This window comes from Euprymna scolopes, chromosome 3 (genome assembly GCF_053919585.1).
Source record: "Euprymna scolopes isolate OS-2025 chromosome 3, ASM5391958v1, whole genome shotgun sequence".
In the NCBI taxonomy this organism is placed as follows: domain Eukaryota; kingdom Metazoa; phylum Mollusca; class Cephalopoda; order Sepiida; family Sepiolidae; genus Euprymna; species Euprymna scolopes.
This window is the reverse complement of record NC_136484.1, coordinates 188558018-188565952: the sequence shown is the minus strand read 5'-3', so window position 1 is coordinate 188565952 and position 7935 is coordinate 188558018.

Sequence of the window (7935 nt, the reverse complement as noted above, 5' to 3'; positions counted from 1 at the left end):
ATGTTTAACTAGAGTATCTTGTCCTTTACCTTTCTATGTTTACCCTTAACCATATTTCTTTTCATGTTCGCATTTTTATATTGTATTAAAATAAGGACTAGTAAAAAAGTGATATTTACAACCAATAATAAATAGGTTTAAGGCTCCTTTTATTTGTATTAAAATTGCCCGCAAAAACCGGCGGCGCAGTAGTTTGAGTTCTTGAAAAATCACTTGTAAAAATGGTATTCTCCTGAAGGTTGAAAGTTCCATGCTCAGTGTATTTGACCGAAAAATCAACTGCGTATTACTTATAATCTCTATCACCGTGAAGTAAATAATGCGGTGCGCTGGAAATTCGTTCGAAATTCCAGAGTGTGACAATAACATTCCCGAGTTCGACAAGATATACCTGTACAATATCGGAGCTTACATCGACCGAAACGTTGTGACAATTTTACTAAAGATGAGAACAATAGTCTGATGATTCCTAATAACACGAGTAACATTTAGAAACGTAGCATTGTTTTGTTTTGTTTTTTTTTTGTTTTGTTTTTTTGCTAAGAGAAATTCATAAACGTGTAATTACTATTCTAAAAACATACTTGGGCATTTTATTATATGTGGCGGATCTCCGGTTACTCAGGTAAAAAAACTGCCCTCTGGCTTTGGTCGTGATCGTCTATCGGGAGACCTCCACATGAATTCTCAACGTCTTGGTGTTGAATTCTGGTGAAAAGCAAAAAGCAATGCTAGGTTTATTTATGGTGTCTTTTAAATTTAATAAAACCCTTCAAAATATGCTGACGAGGAGACCTCGCTTATTAAAAAACTATATGTAATAATTATTGTTCGTAACTGGATGTCTACCACAATAGAAAAACACTGTTTTCCGAAACGATCGTACAGATAATTGATTTTGTTGTTGTTCCTTCTTATGAAGCGGATATTTAATTTAATTATAATTTGATTTTTTTAAATTTTAAATTATCAATCAAATTTTTTAAATTTTAAATTATCAATCACAATATTGAATTAGCTCTAGGATATTTACCTATCGAGCTTATTATATATCTAAATTACAATGAGCACTTTCTCTTTCCTGTATTTTAATTAAACTAGTAATTTCACTGTTACATTGAAATACACTCAGGTCTTTAGACTATTGCTCTAATCTCCTTTAAATTATATATATATATATAAATATATATATATATATATATATAAGGTTATGATTTATATATCGTAATATTTTATTTACTTATTTATCTATTTATTTTAAAACATTCTGCTTTAAATAAGCCCAGATTGTCTTTAAGCAAAATCCGAGAGTGTCCTTTGTGGCGACTCGCAATTCACATGAATAATGAGAACATTTATGTTTTCGCCTAACATACTGCGCTTTCAGTTCGTCCCCCCGCACCGTATGACGTCTTCTCGTCGCATTAAAAGTATTATAACTGAAAAGACTCACCTGAAGCTTTTGAAGCGAAAATTGTTTTAGACAGAGTTCACAAGAATTAGGTTTCAAGACTCACAAATATACTGTTGAAAATTGGAATTGAAGGTAAAATATGTTGTTTATGTTTGTATTTCGCATCAAATATTTCAAATTAAATGCGAATATCAAACGAAAAAATGCAACGGACATGATTGAAGTATTTCGTCGTTTAATAAAAATATAACTATAAACGTTTTTAAACACGAGACTAAAATATATAATAAACAATCCACAACGAGAAAAGCGTGTGAAGTTTCATCCTTGCATATTGATGCAATAGATTCATAAATAAACAATTCCAGCGATTTTGATGACAATCAAATTATAGTGTAAAATATTGATTCACTCTATGCCAGTCAAAGTTATCAACGAGTCTGCTTCGTAAGCAGATTGATAAAGCCACTATTGAAAAGCCTTTACACAACTACATTAATCAAATAAACATGCATATTTATTCGACACTAATATTTCAAAAGTACTAAATCTAAACAGTATATATATATATATATATATATATATATATATATATATATATATATATATATATATATATATATATATGGGTGTATTTTTTTAAATTTTATTCAAAAACCATACATTTTCAGAACAGGAATTAATTGTTTGAATAAAGGATACAGTTCAGAATTATGGTATATACTATTATATCTTTGGAGTCTATTCGCCGTATGTTGTGGTAGTCCCTTTTTCAATACGAAAATCGTTAATAATGGATTGTGGTCTGTTTGTTATGGAAATTGCCTTCCCTGCAGGAAACGATGAAATTTCTTTACCTTGAATATAATGATTAGCGCCTCATTTTCCATTTGTGAGTATTTCTTTTCGGCTGGACAAAAGTGGTCGGGATGAATACGCTATGAGTTTCACTTTTCCATTATCCATTACGTGTAAAATGCATGCTCCTATGCCATAGGAGATGGCATCGCTTGCAACTATAGTTTCACGCTTGAGATTATAATGTGAGAGAAACAAGTCAGACAAGTTTCTTTAATTTCCAGAAATACTCCTTCGAACTCTTGCGTCCAAACCCAGTTTTGGTATTTCCTTAGCAGTTCATTTAAAGGCGACCTTATTTTATGCATATTTGGCATTGTAGTAATTTGTAAAACCTAAGAAACTTTGTAATCACGCAATATTTTCTGGAGAAGGCATATTCTTTATTGCACTCAATCTATCTAGATTCACCCTTCTTCCATGTTTATCGCTGATTTGCCCCAAGTATTTTATTTTCTTCATGAAAAATGTACATTTTTCCTATTTTACTTTAAATCCACAATCCTGGATCCTTTTGAATACTTGGTTTACGTTGTCGTTCTTTGCTAGCGCTTTTCATTAACACATCCTCCAGGTACCCTACTGCGAAATCCAATGCATTTAACATAATGTCTATAATTTGCTGAAACATCGCTTATTGGTATTAATACATAGCAGCTGTGAACACTGCTAATCGACTGGAACTTGTAAGTACGCATCACTGAGGTCGATTTTAGAAAAATATTTCCCTCCACTCAGTTTCGCAAATATCTCTTCAGGGACCGGGAGAGGATAATGATGATCGTGTAATGCCCTGTTTACATCTGTCGCGAAGTCGGCGCAAACCCGAATCTCCTTACTCTTCTTTTTGATGTAAACCGTTGGCGCAGCTCATTCACTGTGATCAATTTTTCCGATACCACCCATGTTTTCGAGTCTTTCTAATTCACCATCTACATGCCCTATAGCGGCGTATGGAACATTTCTTTTCTTTCTTTCGTTTACTTTTACGTCAAATTTTGCTATAGCTTTTGCGTAATGTTATGACCCTTTAGGCTGTGATCATAACGTAGGATCTGTTAACTGTGGCAAGCGGGAGCAATGGTCAAAACATTATTATTATTATTATTATTATTATTATTATTATTATTATTATTATTGTTATTGTATTCTTATTAATTTATTTGAGCGACGGATGCGCGTTGGATCAGTTATTATGATTAGAAGAATAAACAATTAAACTGGCGAATAAATGATTGACGTGTGAATCGCAAAAAGAATGCTAAAATAGAAAATAGATGGAAACATTCTGTTGGTTTATAATAAAAAAATAGTTGAAGATTAGATTGGTATGAGACACGTAATTAGGTGACGTAAGAGAACACGTCATGTAGTTAGTTTTGAAGAGATTCAGGGAGAAAGATATAAGCGCGATGTATGAACAGAAAATGTAGAAACTGCAGATCCTATGAAAACCAATTGAAATAACTTAATAAATTTATATTATAAAAATATAAAGAGTTGTTTTATGGTTTTCACAAAGAAGAACAGCTGTCTCAATTATATGGTGTTGATCGCTTCATGGGTGTCACGGAGCAGCGGGAAGACACAGAAGAACACTTCAAGAAAACAAAAGGTATGAATCATATATTATTCTTCTTACATATGAACTGAAAAATATCCCGTGCGATAAGTCTGATACAACATGATTCAGTTTACACGTCAATATCATGTCGCCTGGCTAACAACATACATACGATTTATACGTTTAATATCTGTCTGTTAAAAGAACAATATATTACACCCACTGGATAATACATGACACGTTTTAATATATCATCTCCAATTTCAAACAATATACAACATTTGTACACCTTTCCAAACTGCCTGAAAATACCTTTGGGAAATTCTCTTTTAAATCCCACTAAAGTTTTTTTTTTCTGCCTTCACATTCGAATCCTCAACCTTTTGGCAAAATCAGCTTAAAGACAGATCAGATAATCTAAACTTTTCGAACAGATGTGTTCCAAAGAGGTTGTTGTATTTTCGCATGACACAATGTCTTGCCTTTTGGCCCTGTTCTGGAAAAACATATTCGTCAATAATTCTCCTTCGATGTAATTTTTTAGCCACTGACGCTTTTCGCCGTTTTATGTGATTTAATCATAGTAGGTCTCCCTAGCCTCTTCCATGTCGGTACATTAATAATGCAAATGTCAGACCCCCTATCAAGTAGCCTTACTTTCTTTTTGAATATTTTGACCTGTACATATTTCCGGATATTTTGTTCCTCAGGTTCAATTTTCGTAAGATTAATGGATGTCTTTCTACCAGAATTTTTTTCTACAATGCGATGCGTTATGCCCTTTTGTGGTGGCAGTTGTCATATTGTTTGAATTTTTAGGGACACTCATTGTACCAATGTTTATTTCCAAACCTCCAACATGGTCTAGGTGGATCTGTTCCCTGTTCTTTCTCTAGTTATTTTTTGAAGTCGAAATTTTCTTTTGATGGATTTTTTTTAATATGTTACACTCCGCTATCCTCTATGTCACGACTGTCTTGTTTCAATGCAATAAAGCGTTCACAGTCTTCCGCTAAGTTTTGTAGTTTTAAATGCCGTTCGTTTTCAAGTTTATTTAAAACGCGAAACCTGATTTCAGCGTCTTTATTTAAGACCAGCCCTTGCACAAATATTAAACACTTAAATTTATCTGCTGATAATTCCTCCAGTTTAAAATCGTCACAATGGTTGTTTACTATACTTGCATAAGTAGTGTAGTCGTATTCCTCTCCTCTAGTAGCATTCATACATTTATATCGCTTTGGAAAACAGACGATTTTGCAGAAAACAGTCCTGTAACTAGCGTAACTTTTACCTGGAAACTCAACTCACTGGTCTTTGTTGGGAGAATAAAATTCACCAACTTTGTGTCCTCGGCTGTTCCCAATTGTCGTAGCCTAACTTTTCTCATGTCTGATCATGTACTACAATCCGATATAAAAAAAAACATCCTTATGGGTCGAAAGTGACATCGTCGTCTAGATTATAATTGATATTTTCAATAGCGACCAACACAGCTGTTACAGAAAATGCGTATTATTATGTGCCGCCTCCAGAATTTTTCTTTGTTCCTCCAGCGTTTTCATCAATATTTCCTCGAAGCGTTTCTGTTGTTGAAGCATTTTCTTTTCAAATGATTTTTACAATCACTCTTCTTTTTCTACTTATTGTAGATATTTTGCTCTGCCTTGAAAAGGAACAATTACAAAAGTGAATCGTTGAATTTCGCATCCATCATACAAATTCAGCTTCCAATTTATGCTTGTATTAATTAAATATTCCCTAGTAAAAAAAAATAAAATCAACTAAGTTTTCTTTCCCAATTTTTTTGTTTGAAGACCAACAGTTTAACAGTGATTTTAGAACTTAATTTGTTGAACGCTATATTTCTAGTCTTACTATAAACAATCCAGAGAAATAACATTTGTTTAACATTTTTTTGCACGCGTTTTTACGTAGCAAAAATAAAATTCGTCGCTTTAAATATCCGACGAATTCGTATGGAAAACTTTAATTTTTTGGGTTTTTTTAAAACCTTTTTTCCCTTTGCAAAAAATGACTTTATTCTTTACGTGTTTGCTAAGCACAAATAACATACTCGGCTAATTATTTTTCACGGTCTGTCCCTTTTTTCTTGACAAAATCAAGCGTGTTTTTTTTTCAACTTTCATATGTTATCAAAATAACGATAAGCTTACACGATATTTGCTAGTTGGTTTTGGACATTTAACTTTGCAAAAGAAAATTCTTACCGTAGGAAAATTGTTTCTGGTGAAGAAAAGATGAACCATTTTCCACATTCTAAAATTCTTGGTAGGTAGGTTCAGTTCTTAAATGATTGACAACATTCGGGTTTTTCGCTGTTTTTCGGGTTTTTTTTTAACCTCTTTGCCTTTTGCAAAAAATCACTTTATTCTTTACGTGTTTGCTAAGCACATATAACATATGGCAGTAAGTTTTTTTCTCCGTCGCCAAATTATTATTGTAGTAATTAATTAGCTGTTAATCCTAGCGTATCAAAATATATGTTTAAATGACGAAGGTGTTCTGCACAACCAAAGGAGTATGCTCAAATCTTGTATGTTTAACTTTAATTTAAGTCATTTATAAAAAAACTTCATATAAGCAATTGTATTTCTCTACAATGCAACGTAGACTATACTGTATTGTAGACAACGTCACTACAAATATGCATGTAAGGTTTCGTCCGGTGTACTACGGTGGGTTCGTGTATAGAGCTAGAGCCGGAATATATATATATATATATATATATATATATATATATATATATATATATATATATATATATATAAATGAAAAGGAAAGAATGAGAAGGAACGTATTCATTCGAAACTCCGCGAATAAAAGACTACCCACTTATCTTGTGCTTCCTTTTGAAAATTAAATATGTTTTATCCATTTGCCAAAGTGTTTTAACATGTTTTATAAACTATTTGTTATATATATATATATATATATACACGCACACACACACACACACATATATATATATATATATATATATATATATATATATATATATATATATATATAGTAATTTATAAAATATATATGGCGATGAAGTTACACTGAATATTCCGCGTTTCATCCACTCTAGGACTCTTCAGGCTTATGCGCGAATTGTGTGGTTGTTTATCGTTTTTATTTTTTATATGCTCCTCTTCTATTGAAATTTTAGTTAGCCAATCAGCTTTCTAGTATCCACCGCGCGCTTCCTATCAGCGAATGAGCATGCATTTATCGGACAAAGGCCAATTGTGCCTCTGGTTGACCTGTTCCTTTGTGTGTGCTCTATTTAGTTTCTTGATCTGTTTTAAAACTAGGTTAGTGTTTTTTATGTTAGTCTATATATAAATATATATGTGTACATACATATATGCATATATATATATACATATCAATGTACATAAACGATCTATATGAATGTACATAAACGATCACACATATATGTAGATATATATATATATATATACATATATATCTACATATATATGTAGATATATATCTGCATATATGTGTGATCGTTTATGTACATTCATTTTTATTTAATTTATTTATTTGTTCATTTTCTATTGTTTTATTAGTTTTAAAACTTTCAGTGTAGCTTAATCAGCATATACATTTTATAAATTACTAACTAGCTCTACCTACGCATTGAGCACTTTTGAAGTAAATGCTTAAAGTTTACGCATAAATCTATACTTCCCTATCTTAATTTTATGTGAGTAAATTAAGTAGTTATATATATATATATATATATATATATATATATATGTATATGTGTGTGTATGTATGTGTGTGTGTTGATTGCCACTTTATGCCAGAGGAAGCACTTTCTTCCCTTTTCTTCATTGCAGATTACTCGTACGTTTTATTGTACATTTTATTATGTTTTCTTATAGCATTTTATATTTTTGTAAGATATTTTTATTTATTCATTTATTTTATACTTTCCTACACGTATACATATGTACCTGTCGAGATATCATCAATATGCAATTCCTATTTTCCATGGAAACTAGTCCCGCTTTACACAGTTTGCTGCAGATATCACACTTATACTAAAATCAAGTGACTTCAAGTGTGGCTTCACTGTGGA